Here is a 17,394-nt window from a genome sequence, read left to right as displayed (position 1 = left end):
TCATAGCTCCATCCAATCATGCTCCACTCCGGAACACCTTTGATACTCCACCCAATCATGCTCCATTATGGAACACCTTTGATCGCACCACCCAATCATGCTCCATTACAGAACACCTTTGATAGCTCCACCCAGTCATGCTCCATTACGGAACACCTTTGATAGCTCCACCCAATCATGCTCCACTCTGGAACACTTTTGATACTCCACCCAATCATGCTCCATCATGGAACACCTTTGATAGCATCACCCAATCACGCTGCACTATGGAACACCTTTGATTGCTCCACCCAATCATGCTCCACTCTGGAACACCTTTGATAGCTCCACCCAATCATGCTCAACCACGGAACACCTTTGATAGCTCCACCCAGTTATGCTCCACCATGGAACACCTTTGATAGCTCCACCCAATCATGCTCCACTCCGGAATACCTTTGATACTCCACCCAATCATGCTCCATTACGGAACGCCTTTGATAGCTCCACCCAATCATGCTCCACTCTGGAACACCTTTGATACTCCACCCAATCTTGCTCCATTACGGAACACCTTTGATAGCTCCACCCAATTATACTCTTCACTGCAGACTTTCGAGATATCCATTCAACAGCATCAATTGTCCAATCTGATATCTCTTCAATTATTTCAATTTCTTGCTCTTCCATGAGCATCGACTATGTATACAAAAAGTTTTTTTTCACAATCTGTTGTCTCCATAACCTGCGGTGTATTTCTCAACAACGACCTTTTATTGAAACATTAAAATATTAAAAACAGAATGAAACTCACCACTGACTTCTAAAATTATATTTATCTTCATGAAACACAATAGTAAACGAATTTCAAATGCAGTTGTTTGACATCCTGAGCTTATTTTAAATGAAAGGAAAACAAGGTTACAGTTTCAATTACCATATTTCCATAACAGGAAAAGCTTTTTCGAATATATTCAACAAAAAATAGTTACGGTTACAAAATTAAGCTAGAACAGCATTCAGGAGAGCACGTACCTCCACCAGGCTGAACAGTTTTCATTTTGTATCCCACTTCTCGGCCGGATCTGCATCTGAACCTGAACAAAAATCAAATTGGCTTGCTCTTCTCACCTACCCAACTCATCCACCAAGTTTTGCCATAACTCGTTCACAACTTTTTAAAATATCATACTTTTTTTTATAGTTTTTGGCCCAATCTCTCAAAGCTGAAGAATGACCGAAAAAAATAATAAATTCTCGTATCCTGATTTGGATCTTCAACGAAATTGAATCAATTCGTCCTTGTTGCACATGCAACCTGTCCACCAAGTTTCGTCCAAATCCATTCATAACTTTTTGAGATATCATACACGAAGACATAAAGACAGACAGGGGGTGAAGTCCACCTTTGGTGGTGGAGGTAATAAATATAACGTGCCTTTTTCTGCACACCACCTGATCTATGCTCGAGGAGAGTCACATTAATGTCCATATTAAAGTCTGTGCAGAAGAAGCAGGCATACCACAAACCTTTTGCCTCAATACGCGATGTTCAAAATGACGTTATCTGCCCCAGAATGTTCTGCATGTGCTGAAACCCCTCGCAAATAAGTTCATTGGGACAGCCGAAAGTATATCATGCATGATGTGTGTGGTCAAACAGCTTGCTTTCTCAATATGGAAGGTTAACCTCCATATTTCTCCCATTAAGTTGAAATTATGGAAGTTAACCTTGGTTATGTTAGCCAAGGTAAACTTCCATGAGGGCAACCTTAGTTCATTCTGTCATGCTCACAGAAGTGTGTATCCATCTTGAGGCATGCCAGGAAACACCATCTTGAAAACCCCAAGACGAAACTTTCTAGTCTCCTTCCTCAAAGTCAGGGGGTGACACCTTGTCAAGTCCTTCACTGGTGAATGCTCCCCCTCCATCCGTTGGCATTACTGCATGCTCAGCCTGAGATAAGGCAGAAAATCGAAGTTCTGTGGTTGCCTCCAAATCATATGTACCCAACCCATCATACTCTGTTCCCTTCTTACCCCTCATGAACACTGTCCACTACACATTGTTTCCTTCTCAGCAGAGAAGGTACAGAAAGTTCTGTCCAGCCTTGGCTCTGCGTCTGCAATGGGCCCAGAGGTCAGGTCAGGTATGTGAGCATGCGCTGGAGCAGCGCGTTGCTGTGTCCACTTTCCGCCGGTACTCTAGGGGCCTCTGTCTGGCCATCCCCCAGGCAGATACCTGGCCCCTCCCCATCTCCTTGAGAGGCTGATCAACCTGCTGCAAACACGAGGCACATGGTCAGCCTATTGGCATCCTCCACTCACGAGGCTCCCTCACTGAGACAATCTGATGAGCAGGATCAACGTCAGAAAAACGAGCCACTTGTCCATCCATGGACACCAAAAGGATCTTTCGAATCTCCGCAAAGATGACTGCATCATCTGCGAAATCAAGGTCAGATATCTTGATATTCCCAAATGATGCACCGCAGCTTGATCTCTCTGACATCCTCCCCAAAATCCAGTCCATACAAATGCTGAAAAGTGTGGGGGCCAGTGCACACCCCTGACGAACTCCAGTAACAACTGGAAATTTGTCGGAGATGGTATCACCTCACAGCACTCTTCGTCCCAGAGTATAGTTCAAACATCAGATTGATCAGTTTTGGTGGAACCTCATGAAGAGCAAGAATTCTCCAGAGTGCATCCCGATTCATTGAATCAAACGCTTTACAGAGATCAACATAGGTTGCAAGCAGCCCCTGCCGAAACTCTCGTTTGCGTTCGGTGAGGACCTGAAGAGCAAGGATACGGTCAATCATTGACCTCTTTGGTGTAAAGCCTGACTGCTCTGGATGCTGGTGCTCAGGCAGATGATGGCGAACCCTATCAATAATTTTCCGAGCAAAGACCTTGCCTGGTACTCAGAGCAGCCTCTCCCCTCGGTCGCTGTTGCAGTCCTGGCAATCACCCTTCCCTTTCCAGAGAGGGACAACAAGGCTCCTCTTCCAGTCAGTTGGGATGATGCCTGTGTTCCAGGCAGAGCACAGAACTGCATGCAATGACATGAGTACAGCATTTCCACCAGCCTTGAGAAGTTCAGCATGGATGCCACAGATCCCAGGAGCTTTACCCTCATTTAAACCGGTTCACTGCTGCCTGTGTTTCCACAAAGGAAGGTGTGTCACAGTTGATTGGAATGTCAGCAATAGGGAAAGTAAGACCCCTGACATTCAACTCAACAGCTGGTGGATGCGCCTGATACAGCCATTCAAAGTAACTTTCCCACCAGGCCTTCACTTCGGACTCCTCTGTTAAGAGCCCACCACCATCTGCTCCAACTGCAGTGCACTGAGGGACGGGCTTGGATGAATGCATGGCGGGAATTCCCCTGAAAAGCAGTACGAGAAACACTTCACACAGGTGATGCTCTACCCCCTCACAGATTCCTCGCACATAGGCCTCTTTGTCCACCCTTGGTGCATGTCCAGTTTTACACCTCAGCTCCCTGAACAGCTCAGCTCTGCTATTCAGCCTGGCCCTGCAACTCTGAGCAATGGTATCCAGTGTCCCTTGAGGGACAAACGTCTTCTTTGGCCTTTGGTGAGTGACAAGACATCCACTGGCAACATCAAGGACGGTAGTCTTCAAGGCACTCTACAACTCTTCAGCACCTCCCAAAGCACCCAGACACCCCAAATCCCCACTCCCTGTTCACAAACTCCTCAGCTACCCTCTCATCCTTGAGCTTGCCAACATCCAGCTTCGGCTGGCATGTTACCATTCTCCTGGATTTAAGCTGCAACTTCACACTTGCTACAACAAGCCTGTTGTCAATATTGATGAACTGAGCACTCCGGTAGACCCTGCAGTTCTGGATCATCCTCCAGTGACCATCAACAAGGACATGGTCAATCTCCTTTGCCACACCACCAGCGTTGGAATACCAAGTTCAGTGATGAGCCTGTGGGCACTGAAACCATGAACCAGCCACCCTAAGTCCATGACTTCTTGCAAAGTCAAGGAACTTGGTGCTATTCTGGTTCACAGTTCCAGACCCATGGGGACCAACACATGTCTCATAACCATCCCTGTTAGTTCCAGTTTGCATTGAAATCCCCCAAGACTATTGGTGTATCTCACCTGGGGCACTGATCAACCACAGATTCGAGTGTGGCAAAAAATGTATCCTTCACAGTGAGATCATTCACCTCAGTTGGAGCATATAGAGACCAGGGAAATGACACCTAAGGAGTGACGAATCCTTAATCTCATAATACACTCGTTGACCGGTGTTACCTCAATTATCATTGGGGTCAGCTTAATGGACACAGCTACAGCAACTCCTTGGGCATGGTAACCATGAGAGCTGCCAGACCAATAGTAGGTGTAACCCCCCGCCATTATCTCGCCACAATGTGGTCTCCGAACCTCAGAGAGTTCTGCAATAATGATGTGCAAATGCTTGGAACTGAGATGATAATACAGACAGGTGATCATCCTCTCTTGGGGATACGACATTCCAGGCACCTTCCCGAAGGGCCTGCCACAGGTTAACCCAAGGAGACCGCCATCTGGTGGACGACATCTCAGCACCACCCCTATACACACCACCACAATCAGACTCAGGAATGTTACCCCATGATTTCCCTCCTCTCATCAAGGATGGGGGGGTCCCGAAGGCTTTGCCCCAATCCCGTCATCCGGTGAACTGCCCTCCGAAGAACAGCTGCACAGGTTGTACTCCCATGGAGTGGGTTTTCAGATTTTTTTGATGCTTTTGGAATGCTTTGTGGAATGAAGGGTTTTACGGTGGCCAGAGTACGAATCCTCCCACCAACCTCCTCATAAAAAGTAACCCAACTGCAGGAGGATGTCCGCAGACATAGTTGGGCATTAGATATGAATGCCTGTTGGCTCACATGGAGGTCCTCTGCCCAGAGGACATAATTCTCCAATTTCCCAAATCTTGCTCTGCTGTTCTTGCTTCCCCTTTGTCTCTTCTATTCAGTCTGGCAGTCTCCTTTGACCACCTCGCATCATCCTGGAAATCAACAAACATTTCCCCACCCACAAGAAGGGTGCAAAAATGGATCCTACTCGCAGATTTAGCCCATTGCGTGGGAAGGGAAACATGAATAAGTCACACTTTGTGATGAAAGGAAATTTGGAAATTGTCATACCCTATGTCACCATCACCAGGTGGAACTACACTGTACACATTTACACAGAGAATTCACGTCCTCCCCCCCCACACACACACACACACACACACACACACACACACACACACACACACACACACACACACACACACACACACACACACACACACACACACACACACACACACACACACACACACACACACACACACACACACACACACACACACACACACACACACACACACACACACACTCCACTGAGTAAGGCTGCGGCCACACAGCCTATGTTGCTCGCACACACACAAAGTTATATTTGTACCCCAAGTTTGGAGCTTGTAACTTAAAATATGTGGCCATGCATGGAACACAAAGAGAGAGAGGGGGAGGTGAGATGGGGAGGGAGAGGGAGAGGGAGAGAGAGGGAGAGGGAGGGAGAGGGAGGGAGAGGGAGGGAGAGGGAGGGAGAGGGAGGGAGAGGGAGAGGGAGAGGGAGAGGGAGGGAGGGAGAGGGAGAGGGAGGGAGAGGGAGGGAGGGAGAGGGAGGGAGAGGGAGGGAGAGGGAGGGAGAGGGAGGGAGAGGGAGGGAGAGGGAGGGAGAGGGAGGGAGAGGGAGGGAGAGGGAGGGAGAGGGAGGGAGAGGGAGGGAGGGAGAGGGAGGGAGAGAGAGAGAGAGAGAGAGAGAGAGAGAGAGAGAGAGAGAGAGAGAGAGAGAGAGAGAGAGAGAGAGAGAGAGAGAGAGAGAGAGAGAGAGAGAGAGAGAGAGAGAGAGAGAGAGAGAGAGAGAGAGAGAGAGAGAGAGAGAGAGAGAGAGAGAGAGAGAGAGAAAGAGAGAGAGAGAGAAAGAAAGAGAGGGAGAAAGAGAGAGGGGGAGAGAATAAAAAGAGGGGGAGGGGGGAGAGGGATAGATTTTTGCCTTTTATCTGTATAGATTAACTATTGACCCACAATCTCACTTCCAATTTCAAGCAAAATCGAAGAATCCATCATTACTTTCATTGTCAAGTCTCTCCTGTGTACAAACAGCATGATCTATCACAATCAGTTTGGATTCTGTCCCAGTATCTCATCTCTGAACATGCTGCTGCTCCTCTCTCAGGAATATTTGGAGGTCCTAATTCTCAATAAAGAGGTCAGGACCTTCCATCTCCTTGGAGATATCTCGGGCATTCAACACAATCAGCAATCCTTTTTGCTTGCCAGGCTCTCTGCCTGTGGCATTAAAAGCTGCCTTCATTCCTGGATTTCTGACTTCCTCCATTCACACAGTCAACATTTTGCTGTTCATGTTGCCCTCTTCCAGTGGAGGCTGTAGTTCCTCAAGGCAGGATTTTGGACCCTGTCTTATTCCTCATATCTGTAATATGACCTCTCTGATGCTGTGGAAAACCCTCTTTTCCTTTTTGCAGCCGACTCCACACTATGTTGTGCAATACCACCATCCCACTGCGAGGCAGACTGCAGCTGCATCATTCTCTGCTCTTCTCAAATTGATTACATGCTGGTCTGATTAATGGAACATACAGTATCTTTAAATCCTGGAAAATCTCTCACTGTCTCAACATGTCACTTCAGAAGGATCGACAAAATAACTAACATGACTGTCTATTTCCATGGTCAGCAATTGGAAGAGGTTAAGTCTCTTGAACTTCTGGGCCTCACCCTCTGCAGTGACCTCTCATGGGCCAACCACATAACAATGCTGTCCTCCAAAGCCTGGGTATCCTCCATCAATCCAAGTCTTTCCTTGGAAAACCATATCTCTTTACAGTCAATAAGGCCATTGTCACGAGCTCAATGGAATACTGCTCTCCACTATGGGTTGGCAACCCGCATCACAACTGTCCCTCCTTGACTCTGTTGAATCAAAAGCTCAACATTAATAAAATCTCTCAAGATGAGGATGAAGTACCAAGTCGTTATTTTCGACTACCTCTTCTCTGATGATGCTTCCTCTGCTTTCTCTGTCCTCAGACCCTCCCCAACAATTTCAGGATGCACGCATTCTCACTGTATCCCTCTCCTGGTTAAAATTACAAAATCCATTTTGACTACACACCTCAACTCTTGTGTGCCTCACTTGTCCCACCGATCAAACTGCCTTCCAGAGGGTTTCAAGCCAAAGGTAAACCACCACCTCACATCATCCTGCATTCTAGCCCATGGTCTTTATTGCCCCTATTAACCCTTCATAAGCCAACCCTTTTACTTTCTGACTTGTGTTTTGTCCCTTCTCTCCCTTCCTTTTCTGTTAATTTATTCCCTTGCTGGTTGAGTGCCATTGTTACTCCAATACCCCACTGTCAATTTCACCATGCTCTTCCATGAACCTCACTCTTGTGGAGAGAAAAATATCAAACCACCCAGCATAACCCAGGCTAAGAAACTGCTTCGGCAGCACAAATGCTCTGTAAAGCATACTGTACATATCATCTCTTTTGTTGCGAGCAATCTCTATTTGAGGGTTTCTAAAGGTGCAACGGAGTCCTCCCCAAACTCCAAATATCCTCCTCCATTTTGGTAAAGGATCATGTTTCATGGACTAAGTTGTGAAGTTTTGTTGTTCTCATATTTTTTGTTCTGAGAGTTTTTTCAGGATCATCACTGAACCCTGGATAGACTCCAATTGTATTTCGTTTGGAGCAATATTCCCTGGGGTGTTTTTTTAAGATCTCAGTGAGGTTCTTCTTTGTTGCTCCTGTTGCTCCAACTATCACTGGCACAATGTTGGCGGTCTTCAGCTTCCAGGTTTTTTGACTTCTTCTGTTTTTTCAGATCCCAATACTTGGACATTTTCCTGATTTCTGAATTATTTCGACCAAAGTCACTGGTATTACACCACAATTAGCAATGTCATCTTTTTCTTTTTGTATCTGAGTACGATATCCACCCACGTGCTATGTTTTTTTTCCATGTTCACCGTTGTTGGGATGGTCAGTTCATACATGGGCACTTTATCCTCATTTTCAACAATCTATATTGGTTCGTGCTTCCATGATTTTTCTGAAACTCAGATAGCAAAGTTCCTGCAGACGTTCCAGTGGAATCGCTATCTTGTGCAGCCTGTGGCTGCTGGTTGCATTATTTCCTGGGGTCGCGGCTGTGCCGTTATTGTGCCTTTGGGTAAACAGCTGTTCTAACATGAGTTTTTTTTTGTTGTTTGTTTTTTAACATCCTGATATAAGGTAACCAGTGCTTTCTGTCATTCGGTGCAAAGAGCTTTAAATCATCCATATACAGTATCATCGCTCTCCTGCCCTCTCACTGAACCCTGTACATATCATCTCTTGTTCTTTATTCCCCCATTGCCCTTTCACCTTTCTTGTTCCTTTGGATGTTCTTCTATCAGATGCGAGGGTGTATCCGTGTCATTGCTCGTTAATGAGGTGACTCGGTGGGTCCAGGGCCAGACAAAACAGAGGGAGGGAAAGGCTGTCGCCCTGGAAGATCCCACGTCATATCTTCACTGTTGGTATTTCCATCTTTCATTTTGAGTATTCTAATATTAACATGGTATTGTATTGCTTTCTCAATGTTGTACACTTGTATGCATTTTACCATCCACGAATGTGGGACACTATACAAAGCTTTTTTATCGTCAATCCAAGCTGTGGACAAGTTGGTGCTCCACAACTTGCAGTTTTCGAGTACAGCCTTCTTCAGTAATACGTAGTCTATTGTTCCATAACCTTTCTTGGATTCCTTCTGCTCTGCCTCGAGACCTCATTGTTGTGCTCGGTGGTGGTAAACGACTTCTGTGATGATTCCTGTTAAAGGTTTGTATGTTGATGGTACACATGTTATTGGCCTATATTTGTGTTATTGGCCTTCTGTGAGCCACTCATCTATTGCCTTTTCCTGTAGGAGAAGTTTGTTAAATGCTCAAGCATCATTATTGTGGAGAGCAATTGATTGCTTTTGCCAGAAAGTTAGAATCCCAACCGGCCATGGCTTTTGAAGTTTGGCCTTTTTGCGAGTTTTATGTATTTATTTTTTGTCAATTATCATGACGGGCATTTCCTTGAGATGTTGCTTTTGCTTTTCAGTGTTCCAGATCCATTTACCTCCTTGTTGTGTTATTTTCTGTCTTCATATTTCCCTTCCAGAATATTTCTCGTTCCTCTTTTTCGGGGGGAATTGACACATTCTGCTTTTGTGTCCCTCGGCCTCGGTTTCAAATCTTTTCAGCTTATTTTAAAACAGCTGGTTTTGTTGTCTTCGGGTGTTGGCTACGTCGTGATTTTTATTTTTATTTTCTCCATGCTATCATTTCTATTTTGAGTGGGTTTTCAGTACCCATTGACTCTCTAAGCCTTTCTCTTTTTACATACAAGGACGTGGGACAATATGGAGGGAGACTTGGAGAAATAAGGAATGAGGGCTAGGGGAGGACGCAGGGGGTGACAAGATGGATGAAGCTGCAAGTATGGTATTTTCGAAATGACGTATGAACACAAATGTGGCCTTTTGCACATGTACTGTATGTGTTTTCAGTAACTCACATCAGGACACTTTTGGCCTTTTCAGCATTTAAACGAAAGAGTGGCAATTTCAAAATGGTGAACCATGATTATTGTGTTCCTGAATTCAAATTGTACTCACAAAAATATCGGCTGACCTTCCGAGGTCAGAAAAATGAGTATAGCTTACACCACTTCAGCAGCACAGCTTCATGTCCTGAAGACTGAGGCTGTTTGACTTCCAGATGACAGATGTGGCAGATCTCCAACAGGACCTGAGCGTTGACACCTTCTGGGCAAACCTTCACCAGTTATGAGTAATTGGTTCTGCCTCACCAACGTACTCCACTTTGCTGATTCTGGTTCTTGCACGACTGTCTCTCACTGCAAGCAATACCGACAGTGAGCACTGCTTTTTATAGTCCATGACATTGACTCTGAGAACAGAGGCCACCTGGAGAGTAACACGGTTGCATTGCTGCTGATGCTCAAACATTGACGGCACCTGTTTTGTTCAAACACCTGCATCAGAGCTTCTGAAGTTGAAGAAATCAGCTGTCTGCAAAAACAATACCGATCATGGTAGCTTTGACCAAACAGCTGCAGTGCAAGCACCAGCAGCAATGGAAGCCAATCCAGTTGCTGATCTGAATGCTGACGCTGATCGCATTTGTGCTGATGCCTCAGTTATTATCCAGAAGATATCATCTCATTTACACAGTTACTATTCAATTATGTTTCTAAGCATTTTTTAGACCAAGTTATCATGCCTTGTGACTCTGTCTTAGTTGCTGCCATGCTGTTCACATTGGCGAAAAATATGTTATAAAGTTATCTGGCAAAAAAGGAAACAACATTCGACAAGTGTTGATGACTTCAATGAACAACACAATGACAACAAACAAAGTTGAATGTGTCAGTGTCTATGAGAAGGTAAGGACAGGATGTGAGAACCAGAGGCGGATCAAGACCATTTTCCATTGTCTTCCAGAAGATAGGTGGGCAGCAATCCTAGTTCCTCTCCTCAGATCTCTTTTCTTTGTATACATAGTCAAGACTTGTGGAAGAGCTCATGGAAGAGCTCGTCCCCCTACCACTCAATCCTTCCCACACCCATTGACAAAATCAAAAGCTGGTCAAATGCTTGGAATATATCTTCAATTCACATAAATCACACTCTCACGATCTCTCTCCGAAATTACCAGATGGCAAATCCTCCTATCTATTTTCTTAACAATCCTCTTGAGGAAGTTCTGTCACTCAAACTCTTGCATCTCACTTTCAACCAGTATTTTTCTTGGGCAAACCACATTTCAAAGTTGGTCTCCAAAACCAGCTGCCAAATGGCACAAAGACTGCGCATCCTCCATCATGCAAAGTCCTTCCTTGGCATCCCTAAACTCATATCCACCTACAAGGCCTTCATCTGCAGCTTGATGGAGTACCGCTCTCTCCTCTGGGCTGGTTCCCCTGCCTCACATCTTGCTCAGCTTGACGCCATGGAAAGCAAGACCTTCAACGTCATTGGAATCTCCCATGATGAAGCCGAGTCAATGGACCTATCACTTCGCCAAAGCAGACAAATCGTTGGTCTCTCTTTCTTCTACCACCTCTTTTCTGGTCTTGCACCCTCTGCTCTTTCTGTGCTTTGTTCCCCTCCCCTCCCCCACACGTTTCTGCAGGGCACACGGTCTACCATCAACCCCCTTCTGGTGAAACTACCTACATACCCAGGAACACTGCACACCTCCACTCATTTGTTCCTCTCTTTTCCTGTCTGTGAAATCAACTACCATATCCTCTTCAATCTCATTCTTCCCTCCGGATCTTCAAGACAGCTGCTCACCACCATCTCAAATCATCACCAATCCAAAACCATGATCTTTTCGACCCTCGTTAACCTCCCTCCCCCACCGCAATCACACCCCAATCTCTCCTCCTTCCAAATTTCCAGTTTTCCCTCCCGAGAGATTCCTTCTCTATCCATCTTGTCCATCCAATGCATCCTTTCCTGCCCCTAATTCCTCCCCACATCCATTGTTTGTCCAAGTCTGCCTCCATCTTGGCCTTCAACTCTGTTGGTGTCCCCCCCCCCCCGACTCTCAACTGTTCATTATTTTCTGTTGTATCGTGATCTGTTCAGAGTACTAATTATCACTCTTCCACGGGCCTCGACGATGTATTCAAAAAAAAACCCCACCAATTTTACCAGTCACTGGATTTCATAGCTAATGCTGATGAAAAATACACATGCATACCACAGTGGGTTGGGGTTATCAATACCTTTAGTTGAGAGTTAGGGTTGCAGTAAAGATGGGAATCAATGAGCCAACATGTTGTAGAGACATCTCACTTGGAATTCTGCGTAAATTGGCACACGCACTTCTTAAGGGCTTCAATGTCACCTAATTCTCATGCAGCTGAGCTCCAGCCCCTGCACCTTTCCTCCACATTATTTGTGGTCAATGGCACAAAGGCAAAGATGTTGTGCTGAATATTTCATCCAATTTTAACAAGACACACAACTGCTGAACAGGGTGGTCCACAAATGGTTTTTTTTTTTCTCCTGTTACTGTGTTGTAATGTATTCCGTTGATGCCTATTGTATTTGCTCCTTTCGATATACATTTCCTTACTGCTTTCATTTACAAAACAAACAAACACCGTGAACATAACTGATACCAGATCGTTATTTACTTGCTGTAGGTAACAAGATGTATGGATTATCCTGCATGCATAGATTGTTGTGGGATTAGCATACACTGCCAAATTTTTGTGGTGAGAAAGAAAACACAAAAACGCACGTTTCCTGAAACAAAAATGGTCAAAGGTTGGACCCTGTAGGCCCACCAACAAAAGAGAATGATGTCACTAATCATTAACCAATAAAATATTTTTCCCAGTAAAATAACATGAACGTGTGCGTGCGTGCGTGCGTGCGTGCGTGCGTGCGCGCGCGCGTGCGTGCGTGTTGTTCATAAGCCATCACAGATTCTCTGCTAACTTCCCTACCCCCACCTCCCCCACCTCTCTCGCTCTTTGTCCCATCCTCGCTCCACCCCCTCCGAATGCAGTGCAGCCTCCTCCCACACCTAACTCTCTCTGTTTAAGTTATGCCCGGATGGTGGTTATCTCTGCACATAACATATCCGAATGGTTGGTTATCTCTGCACGTATCCAAAAGGTGGTTACCTCCATTCGTGTCTGGACGGTGGTTATTTCCGGATGGTGGTTATCTCCGGTCATGTCCATACAGTGGTTATGTCTGGACGGACACTCCCGTCACACTGCCTTCCCTTGCCCTCCCCTGCCCTTCCCTGCCCTCCCCTTACGCTGCCTTCCCTTGCCATCCCCTCATCCTGTCTTCTCTTTCCGCACCCCTGCTTGCTTCCCTCCTCGCTCTCCTCCTAACTCCCCCACCTTTCCTCGCTCCCCATTCTTCCTGATCACTGAAAAGCTTTACTGTCCAGTACTCTATCAAAGGAGCGCTCGACATAAACTTCTGGGTGGTGGACTCGGAAGTGTTATCGTTAAAACTGCGGAAGAGATATAGGATCATAGTCCATGCTCTTCCACTCCTTCCATACCTAATCTCATCATCAACCTTCCACCCCCACTTTTTCTTTGCTTTCACAATGATGAAGTTGTAACTTCATTGTTTCTTTGCTCAAGTAAAACACGTCTCTGGAACCCTTCTTTCGAGATCAAATGAAAATGATGAAGTTGTTCTTTACAATATTCAACAGAAGATTAACCAATCATATTGTTGTCAAGCTATATATGAAAATTATTTATCACGTTAATGACTACGTGAGTTACTAGAACAGTACTCGGTAGAGCGCATACCTCCACCAGGCTGAACAGTTTACATTTTTTTTTAGTCCACAGATTGGTCGGATCTAGATCCAGACCTGAACCAAAATCGAATCGGCTTGTTCTCATCACCTAACAAACTCAACCACCAAGTTTTGTCATAATCCTTCCACAACTTTTTGAAATATTCTGTTTTATATCGTTTTTGGCCAAATCTCCCAATGGCCCAATCTCGTTTTTGGAACTATCACTGAAGAGTGAAGAATCATGTGAAAAAAGATTCTCGTATCTGGAACCATAACCGGATATTCAGCAAAACCGCATGGATTCTTCCTTTTCACACACACAACCTGTCCATATTGTGTTGTCTGAATCCGTCCACAACTTTTTGAGATATCCTCCTCCTCACAAACAAACAAACAAACAGTCATAGACTGGTACTTACGAAATCGTCAACTTGACCTCTGACCTTGTCTTATAAAAGCTGTCTCTTGAGAAGTTAGCGACGCAAACGAGAAGTTTATACGATGATTCTGCACCAAACCATCAAAAATCGAATGTTTTGGATGTTTGACCTCACTGTGACCTTGACCTTTGATCGATTTTGACCAAAATCTAATCAGCGACAGCCATCAACCTCCTGAATTACGTGGTTTAATTTGGCATTGGTAGCTTCTTCCGTTCTCGAGTTATCATTTTTTGGATGTTTGACCTCACTGTGACCTTGACCTTTGACCGATTTTGACCAAAATCTAATCAGCACTAGCCATCACCCTCCTGAATCACGTGGTGTAATTTGACATTGGTAGCTTCTTCCGTTCTCGAGTTATCGTGCCTTCAAACAAACAAACAAACAAACAAACAAACAGAAATGGAACGCATCAATATACTTACGAAATCTTTCTATTTCGTAAGTAACAATCAGTCATATACTGGTACTTACGAAATCGTCAACTTGACCTCTGACCTTGTCTTATAAGAGCTGTCTCTGGAGAAAGTAGCGACGCAAACCACAAGTTTCTACGATGATTCTGTCTCAAACCATCAAAAATCGTAACGTCGACCGAAACAAAAATCTCCATTTCTCCATGCAATTATACCTTAACGTAACTCAACGACGCATCTGCTCGAGCGCACTGCATAATGGGATGACCCGTGACGCGTCAAGTGAAATATTTTTTATACAATCTTAAAACGTCTCCAAAACATCCGATTTTTACCAGAATTTCTACAACCGAGTTTTAAGCATCCTAAGCGATCGCAAAAACCGAAGACAAAATTAAAATTGAAGTTAAAACGAACTCGTAACGTCGAGCGAAGAAAAAATACTCCATTTCTCCATGTGAATTTACGGAATTATGTTTGACCTCACTGTGACCTTGACCTTTGACCGATTTTGACCAAAATCTAATCAGCACTAGCCATCACCCTCCTGAATCACGTGGTGTAATTTGACATTGGTAGCTTCTTCCGTTCTCGAGTTATCGTGCCTACAAACAAACAAACTAACGAACAAACAGTCATAGACTGGTACTTACGAAATCGTCAACTTGACCTCTGACCTTGTCTTATAAAAGCTGTCTCTCGAGAAGGTAGCAACGCAAACCAGAAGTTTCTCCGATGATTCTGTACCAAACCATCAAAAATCGAATATTTTGGATGTTTGACCTCACTGTGACCTTGACCTTTGACCGATTTTGACCAAAATATAATCAGCGCTAGCCACCACCCTCCTGAATCAGGTGTTGTAATTTGACATTGGTCGCTTCTTCCGTTCTCGAGTTATCATTTTTTGGATGTTTGACCTCACTGTGACCTTGACCTTTGACCAATTTGGACGAAAATCTAATCAGCACGAGCCATCACCCTCCTGAATCACGTGGTGCAATTTGACATTGGTAGCTTCTTCCGTTCTCGAGTTATCGTGCCTACAAACAAACAAACGAGCAGTCATAGACTGGTACTTACGAAATCATCAACTTGACCTCTGACCTTGTCTAATAAAAGCTGTCTCTCGAGAAGGTAGCGACGCAAACCAGAAGTTTCTACAATGATTCTGCACCAAACCATCAAAAATCGAATGTTTTGGATGTTTGACCTCACTGTGACCTTGACCTTTGACCGATTTTGACCAAAATCTAATCAGCACTAGCCATCACCCTCCTGAATCACGTGGTGTAATTTGACATTGGTAGCTTCTTCCGTTCTTGAGTTATCTGTACCAAACCATCAAAAATCGAATGTTTGACCTCACTGTGACCTTGACCTTGGACCGATTTTGACCAAAATCTAATCAGCGCTAGCCATCACCCTCCTGAATCACGTGCTGTAATTTGACATTGGTAGCTTCTTCCGTTCTCGAGTTATCGTGCCTACAAACAAACAAACAAACAAACAGAAACGGAAGTCATCAATATACTCACAGAATCTTTAGATTTCGTAAGTAACAAACAAACAAACAGACAGACAGACAGAAAAACAGGGGTGAACACATAACCGCCATCCACCTTCAGTGGCATAAGTAATAACAACATGGTGACCAGGGATGATGAGCCAAGGCATGAATGATAAAAGTCATTAAGAAGTTCAAGCTATTTTTGTGAAGAATCCAATGCTGAATGATGTATGCCTCACACTTTTCTAGGTTTTGCTCCGAACAATTTTCAAAATCGATGTAAACTAAAATATCCTGTTTTTTGGTTTCGGTAATGGGCACCAGAACGAATCCTTCATCAAATGCATGATTATACAAGTCCACAATGTAGTGCATGTTGTCCTGAGCTGGAGGTTCAAATTATAACTGTGACTGGATCCTGAATTATAAGGGAACGAGTTCATGAGTTGAGCTGTTGCTTCAGATTTAGCTGGACAAGGTGGAAAGGCAGAGCGATGGAGGCAAGCCAGACAATTGCCAAGATGGTCAACAAATAAATGTACTTGCCAGTTTGAAATTCTTTCCTCTTCAATCACCTAGACAAAAGTCTCAAAACCCTGTAGCTGCTGCCTCGAGTGCGATACTGTATTCCGAGTGCTCTGGGACCCTGTGGCTGATGTGAAAACTTCATCACACTCCAACATCCCGGCCTCGGGGGAGCTGGGCTGGGGCGAAGTCAATGATGGCACAGCTGTGTGTATTATTCAGTAAAATTCCAACAGCTTGGTCGTGGACTGAATAATACCAAACAACCAGAGAAGGTAGAAACTGGAAAGAAAAAAGGAAAAATAGCCAGAAAATGAGATTACCAAGAAACAAAGTAGAAAATGAAAAAAGGTCAGGCGATCAATGTTTCTTTTTTGTACACAGAGTCGAGGCTCATGGAAGAGCTTGTTTTACTACAATGAATGTATTTGTATACAACAGAGCAAAAGGAAGAGTTGAGAGAGGGGAGTAAAGACCAACAGCAGAGTTGAAGGCGAAGATAGAGTGGGACTTGGATAAACAATGGGTGTGAGGAGGAATGGGGGGCAGGAGGGGATGCATAGGGTGGACAAGATGGATAGAGAAGGAAACTCAGGAGGGAGAAATGGAAATTTGTAAGGAGAAGGGATTGGGGTGGGTTAACAAGGGAAGAAAATATCATGGGTTTGGACTGGTGACGATCTGAGATGGTGGTGGACAACCGTCTTGAAGACGTGGTGGGAAGAATGAGATTGAAGAGGATGTGGAAAAAAAGAGGAACAAATGACTGAAGGTGAGCAATGAACCTGGATTTAGGTAGTTTCACCAGAAGTGGGTTGATGGTGGATATTCTGTGCCCTGTATAAACCTTTGGGGGTGGTGGGGCACAGAAAGAACCAAGGGTGCATGACCAGAAAGGAGGTGGTAGAATAACAGGACACCACTGACATATCTGCGATTGTGAATTGATAGACCCATGGACTCAGCTTCATCGTGGGAGATTCCAATAATTTTGAAGGTCTTGGTTTCTGATGCTTCAAGCTGAGCAAGGTGTGAGGCCAGCCCAGAGGGGAGA

General features: G+C 44.8%; 1 long non-coding RNA gene across 1 annotated transcript in view; it reads left to right on the top strand.

Moving 5' to 3' along the window:
- LOC147029381 (uncharacterized) overlaps positions 1-17,394 on the top strand; it is a 103,487-nt gene that overhangs the window by 23,165 nt on the left and 62,928 nt on the right. The window contains exon 3 of the long non-coding RNA XR_015055708.1: positions 8,497-8,619. This is a non-coding gene — a long non-coding RNA (uncharacterized LOC147029381). The remainder of the gene's footprint in view (positions 1-8,496; positions 8,620-17,394) is intronic.

Source organism: Eptatretus burgeri, chromosome 3, assembly GCF_056783735.1.
Source record: "Eptatretus burgeri isolate ZD-2024b chromosome 3, Ebu_testis_v1, whole genome shotgun sequence".
NCBI lineage: Eukaryota > Metazoa > Chordata > Myxini > Myxiniformes > Myxinidae > Eptatretus > Eptatretus burgeri.
The sequence above is the reverse complement of the archived record's forward strand: the minus strand, read 5'-3'. Positions and strand labels throughout refer to the sequence as shown.